The 12,500-nt window shown below is 43.7% G+C and overlaps 1 protein-coding gene across 2 annotated transcripts in view; it reads left to right on the top strand.

Annotated features, from left to right (window-relative positions):
- LOC143282394 (limbic system-associated membrane protein-like) overlaps window positions 1–12,500 on the top strand; it is a 287,770-nt gene that overhangs the window by 87,339 nt on the left and 187,931 nt on the right. The window lies entirely within an intron of this gene.

Genomic DNA, 12,500 nt, shown 5'->3' with positions numbered 1-12,500 from the left:
ACATTTAAACCAAGTTAAAAATGTTTCACAAACACAAGAAGCCTGTCAGTGGTGTACGTGGGGCCCTTTGACCTGCTGCCGCCTTATCTCAAACAGCCTCCGTCCTTATTTAGACGACCCTGAACTGCTTGTCGTTCTCCCAAGAGGGACATATATACTGGGCACAAACATTTGAGGGCCACCGCGATGTCAACTGCATATTCATCGAAAAAAAAGAAGCTATAAACACACTTAATAAATTTAATCCTAAAAATCAATGTCAGAGTGTGTTGGTATTGCAGTGATCTTAGGGCACAAATGGGTTAAAGATTGGGCACGAAAGTCTGTACTGGTTTGCAAACGAAATGCAGATTTTACGTAAAAAAAAAAAAAAAAAAAAAAAAAATCAGTTAAAATTTTGGGGATCCAGTTAAAAACAAATGCCGATAAGTTGAGACGGATGACAAGCAGCACAAAAATCCCTCTAAGCTTGCCTGTTTTTTCCTGACTGGATCAGCAAAACTGAAATAATTCTTTTCGCGTACAATCTGCATGTCCACTGCATTTGTGCTCAACCGTGAACAAAATCTGTCTCCTGAAGACACCGTCCTTTTATTGCAATACCCCTAAATTTTTACATTTACGGATTGATTTCACTCAATGTATTAATCTTTTCTCCCCCCCCCCTTTTTTTTCTTTCTTTTTTTTATTTTAATAAAGAATATACCCTTCGAACCATGGTAGCCCTTAATGTTGTGTCTGCTATATGATACTGTGACTTCATCGCTGTTCTGTTTTGCATGCTTTGTGCTTCTGTGACTAAATCTGTCTTGCACGCTATGAATTCGACCAGATACACGAAACTAATTTCTTTATAAAAAAAAAAAGAAGAAAAAAAAGATTCAAACAAACAAACAAAAAAACAACAGCAACCCCCCTCGCCCCCCCCCCCCCCCCCCCCAAAAAAAAAAAAGAAACAAAAAACTAAAAGAACGAACAACATTTTTTAGGCTTACCTTCTAACTCAAACCGCAGTATTTATGGAAACCAATGGGAAGACAACCATGTCAGGAAGCTGTGCACTAAACGGAAATTGCTGAACGCATATAAAGTTTCCTTTGTCTATAAAAGAATGAGAATATAATGCTTATAAGAGAATGTGCGTCTTTTAGATAAGGGCATGAACATGCAGACGTACACACACACACACACACACACACACACACACACACACACACACACACACACACACACACACACACAGAGTCCCTCCACTTCATCTTTCCTCCCCCATCCTCCCCAACCCACCCACCACCTACCCCCACCCGTCCTCCCAATTATTTCCAATTCTCTCTCTCTCTCTCTCTCTCTCACACACACACACACACACACACACACACACACTTGCACCCCCCCCCCCCAACCCCATTCACTCATCCCCCTTATCCTTTACCCCCAACCCCTCTCAACCCCCTCCCACAACCCTCCCCACACCCTCCACCCCTCACCCTGCCCCCCACGCACACACACACACGGACAACCAATCGGGACTCTTGTGACCGATCGCGCACCAAACAAAACGGCCCCCAGCGGAGAGATTTCACCCCACCGTGAACCAAATGAATCTTGGTGGCCGCGTACCCGTTGGCCAGAATTGTCCGGGCATTGAATTGTATGAGGGCCATTCCAGCCCGTGGCTCTCACGACAGTCCTGGCTGATTTACGTCACATCAGGCGACCCTCGCGGGTCCGTAAAGACCTATCACCATTTGCATGGTGTCCTCGTTTCCATGTCTCGACTGTCACGCCCGACATGTGTGGGTTGTTTGTCTGAAAAATAAGAGAGTGCGTGTCGAATTTCTTTCTCATTTTCATTTCCCGTGTTGTATACGACAACGGCGACGACGGTGGTAATTGTGCCTGCTTTATTATCCTGATGTCCTGTCAAGGGAACTGTTTGCCGTTTGAATCTGGTTTTATTGAATTTGTGTCCTCTCGGCAATATCCACAATTTTCCCCTCAAGACGGAATTATTATATGTTCGCAACAAGGCGCGGTCATCCAACCCGCCAGTTACACAGAGGAGCGGAGGGCGTGAAATGTGGATGTAGGCTAAGCTTATGGTGCTGTTGCTGCTGCTGATAATGATGATGGGCAATGTCCACAACTCTTCCCCCTGAAGACGGAATGAGCAGCGTTTACAACAAGGCGTGCACGTTCACTCCGTCCGTCACACAGCGAGTGTATCGAGGGGAAGAAATGTGGATTATTGCCTGGTGATGATGATTGTAATGATAATGATGACGATGATGATGTCTTTGTGTGAGGTATTTGATATGCAATCATGAAAAAATGTGATGTCCTGCAATGACCTGGAAACAAGCGTTCATGAATGATCATTCTGCTTCTTTTTCTTACTACTACTACTACTGCTGCTACTGCTACTACTACTGTGGACAGCCATGATGACGTCCATATCCAGAGATAGGTGTCGGAATAAAATGGCGGGTCTTTCGGAAGACGTGCATTTCCATTGGCTCGTGCATTATACCGCGCGCGCGCGCGTGTGTGTGTGTGTGTGTGTGTGAGGGAGAAGGTGGAGGGAAAGGGGGTTGGGGTAAGGGGGATAATAGGCCTCGGCCACAGAAGATTATGACAACAGTTCTCAGCTTTCTGTTTCTTTTTTCTTCTTCACTTCCAAGTTATTAGGAAGGGGGCTGGGGAGGGGGGGGGGATGAAATAGAAAGAAAGAACAAAAATGTTTTTCTGTCCAATCGGGATCAAAGTTTGATTTATCTGCAGATGTTGATAAAGTTAACTGTGTATGAATTGATTTGTAGATGTGGGTATACTTAAGTGGATATAAGTGGATCTTCTTTTTTTATATTATAATTATTATTTATTTATTTATGTAAGCTTATCTATTATTTATTCACCTTTCTTCTTCTTCTTTTTTCTCAAGGCCTGACGAAGCGCGTTGGGTTACGCTGCTGGTCAGGCATCTGCTTGGCAGATGTAGTGTAGCGTATATGGATTTGTCCGAACGCAGTGACGCCTCCTTGAACTACTGAAACTGAAACTGAAACTGATATCGTGAATGATATATATATATATATATATATATATATATATATATATATATATATATATATTAAATCATGAAAAATCCATGTCTTCTAAAGTAAGTTTCGAAAATTGAGAAAAGAAGAGAGAGTTTGCCATCACCCAGGCGGAAGAATATTATTGACAGGCAACAAGGTTGTTATTAACACCTGCAGATATTAATGTTTCTTTGCGCACCGTTTCTGCGAAGGGATCAGGGAGGTTTCAACCTCTGACATTCTGGAAATGAAAGCAATCAAATTGAAGAAAGAAGAAGAAGGAGAAGAAATGAAGAAACCAAACATGCACAACTGGGGAGGCTGGTCACACCATGCCTCTGCCCTCTGTATTGAAAGCGTCTTGAACCAGTGCAATTTGTCGTTGAGTAGGAGCGATGCGGAGTTTGATTTTATAGCGAACGATTGGTTGGCGAACTGAAGATCGTGTTCAGTGCTGGGGTCTTGGTTTGGTGAAGGTGTCCTTGTTCCAGGGAGTAGAGTCCTGGGTGTCTTTCCGGATGGTATATCCACCTGGCGTTCTCAGGTGTAGTAAGCCCTGTCTGTCCGAAGAAGGGTGAGGTCCTGGTTGTTTTTCTGGCGTTCCGAGGGGGAAGTCCCCTGGCTGTAATGTTCATTTGGTACAAACACCCTTTGGACAACCTGTTCTATTCCTAGCAATCAGCCTATCGTGCTGGTCACAGCTCTGAAACTGCATCACTGAAAATTGTCAATGACATTCTTACAGTCCTGGGCAAAAATGACATTTCTCTTCTTTGTCTTATTGATCTGCTATCAGCTTTTGATACCATTGATTATACTATTTTGACAAACCGACTCTCCTATACTTTCGGTGTGTCTGGCACTGCGCTCTCTTGGTTCAGCTCTTACCTCTCCAGCCGGAACCTGACTGTTACTTTTAACCGTCTGCATTCAAGACCCTCTCCCTTGGAATTTGGTGTTCCTCAAGGATCTGTCCTCGGACCTGTTCTATTTCTGATTTATATACAACTTGCTTCAGAAATTGTGTCCCATTATTCTCTTTCACATCGCGGTTTTTCGGATGATAACCATATTTACCAGTCTGGTCCAATTTCTCATCTTTCTGAGATTATCACCTCTACTCAACAATGTATAGCTGACATAAAGATCGTGGATGACAAACAACAAACTGCAGCTGAATGACGAAAAAGCAGGAATGATTTTTATTGCCCCTAAACGTTTGCTAAATTCTGTTTCACTTCCCAAAGCTGTTCAGCTGAATGCGTGCAATGTTCCAACTTCAAACATTGTTCGCAACCTTGGTGTTTACTTTGGCCAGACTCCATCTTTTATAACGGCAGATTCCCTCGATCTGTCAATTCTGTTACCATGAGTTACGCAGAATAAGCACTTTATGTCTTAGAATGCGACAAAAACCCTTGTTTGTTCCCTGGTTCTGTTTAGGCTTGACTACTGTACTTCTTTGCTGAGTAGATGTCCCAACTACTTGTTGTCCAAACTTCAGAGAGTCCAGAACCATGCTGCACGGTTTATCTTCCGTTCTTCCAAATCTGCTCATGTCACTCCTCTTCTGCATCCCCTCCAGTGGTTACCCACTGAGAAAAGAATAGATTACAAACATCCTGTGCTACAAATTTATGGATGGCATGGCTCCTTACGTTTCTGAGCTTCTGCATTACCACTCTCCATCTCGCCAGCTCCGGTCATTAGGTGATGACCGTCTAGCTCTTAACATTCCCTTCTATAGAACCAGATAATAATTATGGAAAACGCACTTTCTCTTCCCAGGCTTGTTCCACATGGAACACCCTCTCGTTTCCTGTCCGCCATGCTGTTTCTGACCCTTCTTTCAAAACCTCTTTGAAAACTCATTTATTTCCAGCCATTCTAATCAGTAAACAATTGTCTTCACTTTTATGTTTTATTTCAATGTTTACTATTCTGAAACGTGCGCTTGTTTATGTACCTTGAGCGGCCAAGGTTTGCTTGAAAGCGCGTGTATGTGTATGCATACATCTTGTGTGGAGTGGGTATGGGTTTGTGGTTTAGAGATGGAGTGGGACTAAGATTTGTGTATGCAGATGTATTACGTGTGTTTTTAATATGCATGCGTCATTGTGCTTTTCCTGGTAAACGCCCAGGGCTTTTGTATAATTAGATTGGGTGTACCAAATGTCCTTTGTTTTGTTGTTGTTGTTGTTGTTGTTATCATTATTATCGTTGTTGTTGTTATTATTATCGCTGTTCTTGTTATTATTGTTGTTATAATTATTACAATAATAATTATTATTATCATTATCATTATTGTTATTATTGTTATTGCTGTTATTGTTGTTGTTGTTATAACTATCATCATCATCATCATTATTATTATTATTATTATTATGATTATTATTATTGTTGTTGTTGATGTTGTTGTTGTTGTAGTTGTAGTTGTAATGATAATAATAATTATCATTATTGTTGTTGTTTTTGTTGTTGTAACTATCATCATCATCATCATTATTATTATCATTATTATTATTATTATTATTTTTATTATTATTATTATTATTACTATTGTTGTTGTTGTTGTTATAACTGGTATTCTTCTTCTTCTTCTTCCTCGTCTTCTTATTGTGTTGTTGTTGTTTAAACAGTATTTTATTTGGAACATTATTGTTATTATTATTGTTATTATCACTGTGAGCGGTGTGCAGTCTCCAGGCCCGGACAGTCCAGTCGTGTGGCTTCCGCCACGGTGACACAGCTCGTTTCATTTCCGTCCCGACCGGACTTGATTTCAGTCGGTCACACCGCGACTTCTCACAACCCGGCACACATGTATTAAGTGACAGTCACTTCCGCGTCGGAGCGGTGGCGCCAACAAGGCTGCGACGCAGACCAGACCCTTAACCTCCCCCCCCCCTCCACTTTCCCCCTTCCCCAGTCACACACGCACACACACACAGACACACAGACACACACACACACACACACACACACACACACACAAATGGTAACCTCGACACTATAAGGCAGCAAGCACCATGGCACAGGGGGCGAGAGTATTGGCTGCACAAGGACTGCCGTTTGTCACCCCATCGCCTTGGAAGTCTTGTTGCCACACTCTTGAGTGATACAGCAGGCTACGTTTTGTATGTGCTTTATGGACATGTGTGCATTCTTTTTTTTTTCTTGTGATACTACTACTGCTGTCACTACTGCTACTACTACTACTATTAAATACATAAAACAAAAACCAAAATAATCATAATGCTAATAATGATATGATCAAAATGTGACAACGACAGTAGCGATAATGTTGGTGAAACGTTTCATACCTCACGCCAATGTGTGCATGCGTGCGTGCGTGCGTGCGTGCGTGCGCGCGTGTGTGTGTGTGTGTGTGTGAAAGAAATCCACGTTGCGTTGAAAAAAAAAGACGGAAAACAACCAGGAGCAAGATATAGGACTAATAGAAGTAACGTGAAAAACGATAATGATGATAGATACTAATGATTGACATGGTGTCGGGGATGACGACGGAAAACTCGAAGAATGTTGCGGGGGGAAAAAAACACAACCACAACAACAATTTGGGTTTTGAACACTGGAAGCAGACTCCCTCTCTCTGTCTCTCTCTCTGTCTCTCTCTCTCTGTGTCTGTCTGTCTGTCTCTGTCTGTCTCTGTCTCTGTCTGTCTGTCTCTGTCTCTGTCTCTGTCTGTCTGTCTCTCTGTGTGTCCCCCACCCACTCTCACGGCTTTTTAATTGCAAAGAATTAATCATGCCTGCACGGCAGCTACGCTTCTTTGACGTTTGGTTGTCCCCTGCTGGACCCAATCACGCTGAGCTGCCGTCTTCTGGCATCCCCAGCTTCTCCGATGGACACAGAGCATGAACTGTGCAGAGCGGTAAGGGAGGAAAAAAAACAAACCCCAAAAAACCCAACCCAAAAACACACCACACACAGCAGAAAACTTGGGGTCTCTCATGGCCCCCCCAAACACTCGCAACTCTCGCTCCCGCTCTCCAATCATTGTCATGACTGGTTAACCGGGGCGAAAACGTTGGAAGTCTGAAATGCAATTTGTCGGCGATTCATTCCCCTTGCCGCCTCTTCCTTCCTTCCTTCTCCCAGCCCCCTCAACCCCCCACCACCACTCCCTCCCCATCCTCCACCCGTCACAAAACCCTCCCTTCCCAAATGCCCACCCCTAACCCGCATACACCCATTCCCCCAACACCCTGAACCGATGTAGACGCCAACTATCCCTATCCTTACCCTCCCCCCCTCTCTCTCTCTCTTCGTTTCTTTCTTTTTGTTTTGTTTTTGTTCTTGGCGTGCCAAGAGATTTAGAGTGATCCAGTAAAAAAAAAAAGAAAAAAAAAGAGAAGCAAGAAAAGCTTACGGCCCTTCTCCCTGGCTTGCCCACAAGGGACATGTATGTTTTTCCCGGGTCCTCTCTCGCGCCCGCCAAGCGGACCGGGTCAAGAAACAAATGATCGCCTCCCTTGTCCAATTTGCCGGCCCGCCCCTCCAACGCCTTTATTGGCGCCCGCAAGGGGACCTCACTCACCCCCACCCCCCTGCCCGCCGTTGGAAATTAAAGGGAGACAAATGAAAGCCGGGGCGTGAAGGTAATTGTCGGCTTCCATTACGGCCACCTGAGACTGACTTGGAGGGAGGAGGAGAGGCGGGGGCCGGGTGGGTGGTGGGTTAGTGGGGAGTGGGGTGGTTGGTGTGTGTGTGTGTGTGTGTGTGTGTGTGTGTGTGTGTGTGTGGTGGGGGGGGTGATGCTAATCAGCTTTACTTACCTTGTCCACCAATAGCCTCCTTGTCAAACTGTCACCAGGACCTCTAAGTGCAAACCTCGGCATCAGCGGCCCGAGTCACCCCCCACCCCTCTCGGCCTCCCCTTTCCCCTCCCTTCTCCCCCTTCCCGCCGGATTTCTCTTTTTTCTCTTTCCCCTTTACCTAACTTCACTACGTAATTCTGTTATCGGTTGTGTGAGTCACACTGCGGGACTTGTCGTTGTTGCCTCCATCACGGTAAAGGAGGAGGGGTGGGGATGGAGGTGGGGGGAGGGAGGGGAGAGTGTAGGAACTTTGTCATTGCGTGGGTGGGCTTGACTGGCAAGACTCGATGAAAAAAAGAGTGATTAAAAGTAGGCCGTTGCGTTGACGGCGGGAAGCTGGTTTTTTGTTTTTTTGTTTTATTTTGTTTCTTTAAATACCCCACCAGTACACTTCAAATCAGAGACAAGCTGATCAAAAAAGAAAGACCTTGGTTACACAACGTCGTACTACTTTATCTTCAATTGCCTTGGTTACACAACGTCATGCTGAGCTATCTTCAAAGGCCTTGGTTACACAACGTCATACTGAGTTATCTTCAAAGGCCTTGGTTACACAATGTCATACTATCTTCAAAGGCCTTGGTTACACAACGTCATACTATCTTCAAAGACCTTGGTTACACAACGTCATACTAAGTTATCTTCAAAGGCCTTGGTTACATAACGTCGTACTAAGTTATCTTCAAAGGCCTTGGTTGCATAACGTCGTAGTAAGTTATTTTCAAAGTCCTTGGTTACACAAGGTCGTACTAAGTTATCTTCAAAGTCCTTGGTTACACAACGTCGTTCTAAGTTATCTTCAAAGGCCTTGGTTACATAAAGTCATACTAAGTTATCTTCAAAGGCCTTGGTTACATAACATCGTACTAAGGTATCTTCAAAGGCCTTGATTACACAACGTCGTACTAAGTTATCTTCAAAGACCTTGATTACACAACATCGTACTAAGTTATCTTCAAAGACCTTGGTTACACAACGTCATGCAAAGTTATCATCAACCCATTTTATATATATATATATATATATATATATATATATATATATATTTATTTTTTATTTTTATTTTTTTTTTTTTACAGTGGATTGGATAGAACTAGGCATCGAAGATTAGTTCTGTCTACAGCTCAAGACCTGACTAAGCGCGTTGGGTTACGCTGCTGGTCAGGCATCTGCTTGGCAGATGTGGTGTAGCGTATATGGTTTTGTCCGAACGCAGTGACGCCTCCTTGAGCTACTGAAACTGAAACTACAGCTCAGCATCTTTAGCAGCTCGTAGGGGACATCTGTAAAAAAAAAAATAAAAAAAAAAAAAAAAAAAAAAATCAGGAAATGGAAACGGGTGTTTGAAAGCACATGCTGGTCATTGGCACACAGGCACGTGATCACATGCTGTGACCAGACCGAAAACAAGGAAGAAATCCCCACAGCTGGAGCTGTTAATTAACCTGACACTGGTCGCTCAGGCATGGCATTTACCTGCACAGGTGTACTCCAGTACTGGAAGAGAGAACACTGGAATGGCAGACAACACATACAGGACCCCTGCTGGTCTGGTAAGGGACCCATATTCTCGCCCCAATTTCTGGAGTTCATTTCCGTCGCACCTGCTGGGTCAAGGGTGGATTTTTTTCCCCCCAATATCCCAAACTACTACTACTACTACATACTGCTACTGCTACTACTACTACTGCTACTCCTACTACTGATTGTAACAATAATGAATATGTTATACGATCGGCATCCGTCATTGTCCGGAGCCTATGGAAATGCGGTCTGGGTGGTGATCGATACAGCGTCTGGTGTGGCTGGACAGGTCAGTCCGGGAGAGACCCTCCCTCCCACACTGCGCACAGGTGAAATCTGACGCTGGTCTTTCCGTCTGGCTGTGGGCCTTTCTCCTCAATCTTTTCTCTACCTCGGAGCGCAAGGCAAGCGTCTCTTCGCGTGATCATAATATATCACCAGCTCATCAAACCCACATAGCTGAGACAAACGGGGGACATGTTTTCCACACTGACGAAATGGGTCTTGTGCAGACGCCGCTTGGAGGCAGTCTACAATGGCGAGAAAATAAAACAAACCCACGCCAGTTATGTGAGGAAAACAAAACCCAAACACTGATCATCTTAGCGAAATAACCTCACAAGGAAAAACACGACTTGAATGGGTGTACCTCTGAAAACGGAGTATGGCTGCCTACATAGCGGGGTAAAAACAGTCGTACACGTAAAGCCCACTCGTGTACATATAAGTGAACGTGGGAGTTGCAGCGCACGAAAAAGAAAAAGAAAAAGTGTGCAATATCTAATAGTGTCATAATTAGAATTAATCTGTTCCGTTCACTGTACAGCCACACATTCTGGTCATTTTAGACATACAGACACACAGTTTATCAATTTTACCATTTGATATTAGAAAGTTACCGCTTGGACAACAAACGAAACAAAAGGCAAACTAGAAGCATGCGTACGTTGCGGCATGAAAACAGGGCAGTTTGTAAATCTGAAAACACTGACCAGAAAACGATACAATTTCGTATTGTGTCTTCACGGGAGGTAACCCAAGCTGGCTCGTGCTGGGTGCAGACTGACGGCAGTGTGTACCACCACCTTCAAAGTGATTCATTCTGGAACAACTTGCCCAACCCTCAGCAGAACCCCAGAGGCAGAAAAAAAAAAAACAGAGAAAGAAACGAAGTCTGTTTATAGATGTTCCACTGTCCATAGCTTCGCGCGGAACGGGTCAGCGGGGTCTTTTCAGGCACTGACAGCTGAAATAAAAGCTCCGAAAAACGCCTTTCCCATCCCACTGCCAGAGTTAACGACGTCCTGGAAAATTGAAAGAGACGCGTTCACAGATGCGCCAAGTCTTTCAGAACTGTTTTCTCCTTCTTCTTCTTCTGTTTTTCCCCAACTGTCGTTTGAAAGAGAATCAGATCATTTTCTGATGGAAGCGGGCGTGGCGAAGTGGTTAGCGTCGCGGACAGACGAGCGGGAGGAAGCTGGTTCGAACCCCATCAGAGCGAGGGTGGTAGAGTGTGCTATGAAATAATGAAATGATAATAATGATAGTATTTATATAGCGCTGAATCTTGTGCAGAGACAAATCGAAGCGCTTTCACATCAGTCATTCACACTCATGCATAACTCTAAAACTAAAAAAAACTGAACACAAGGAAGAGGTAGGGGAGGGAGGCAGGGGAGGGAGGCTATCTTGTGAAGAGGTGGGTTTTAAGGCCAGACTTGAAAAAGCTGAGTGCGGAGACCTGACGAAGCGAAAGAGGAAGTTCATTCCAAATACAAGGTCCAGAGACAGAGAAGGAACGGCGACCATCATTGGAGTGTTTGAATCTGGGTATGCGTAAACAGAGTGGATCCGAAGCTGATCGTAGAGAGCGAGATGGAGTGTAGAGGTGAAGGCAGCCACAAAGATCGGAAGGGGCAGATTTGTGAATACATTCATAACATAGAGTGCTGATTTTATACTTTATTCTGTGCGAGACAGGGACCAATGGAGGTGTTGCACAATGGGAGTGATGTGCTCAGATCTTTTCTTTCTGAGGACGAGTCGGGCAGCAGAGTTTTGTATGCGCTGAAGGGACTGAATGGATGAAGCAGGCAAACCAGACAATAGGGAGTTACAGTAGCCAAGGCGAGAGAGAATGAGAGAAACGACAAGTCTAGATGTTGCGTCGGTGGACATATATTTCCGAATGGAACTGATGCATCGCAATTGACAGTGGCAGGATTGACATGTCTGACTGATAAATTTGAACCCAAATGGAATGACTAGCATCACACAATCGATGTTTATCTGCTTCCTGGCTGTGATTTTTTTGGGGGGAAAGTTTGGTAATCCTTCCTGTCCCAGTGTCTGTATATCTCTCGAGCCAGGTTGACGCCGAGGTATGTCATGAAAGGAAGCGGACTGTACAACCTTGTCAGGTAGTCCCAAACATGAATGGACCTTTACACCAGCATCTTCTTCATCGTCCTTCATACACACACGCAGAGATATAGAAATGAATATATATATATATATATATATATATATATATATATATATATATATATATATATATATATATATATATATAAAATGTCCATAGCTTCGCGCGTACACACACTCAGATATAATTATATGTATGTATGTATGTATGTATGTATGTATGTATGTATATATATATATATATATATATATATGTGTGTGTGTGTGTGTGTGTGTGTGTGTGTGTGTGTGTGTGTGTGTGTGTGTGAATAATAAAGGTTAAGAAATAAACAAATACACAGATGAATACATAAGTAAAATGATGCATAAGAAGTAAACGAACATGCAAACAAATAGATAAATAAATAGATAAATAAATAGATAAATGGCTAAGCCGATTGATTCCTTCCAAAACAGCACCGGTGAGATCGATGTACCACGCCAGCTGTGATATTGGCGAGAACGGCGCCAGGAAAAAGGTCAGATAACACCCCGCCCTTCATCTCTCCTTTGTCTCAACACTCTTCAAGGAGAACTGATGCATGCACGTACGACCGTGACAGGGTGATGATTCTGTTCCAATCTTTCCTGT

The sequence above is a fragment of the Babylonia areolata genome, chromosome 5 (genome assembly GCF_041734735.1).
Source record: "Babylonia areolata isolate BAREFJ2019XMU chromosome 5, ASM4173473v1, whole genome shotgun sequence".
Lineage (NCBI taxonomy): Eukaryota > Metazoa > Mollusca > Gastropoda > Neogastropoda > Buccinidae > Babylonia > Babylonia areolata.
The sequence above is the reverse complement of the archived record's forward strand: the minus strand, read 5'-3'. Positions and strand labels throughout refer to the sequence as shown.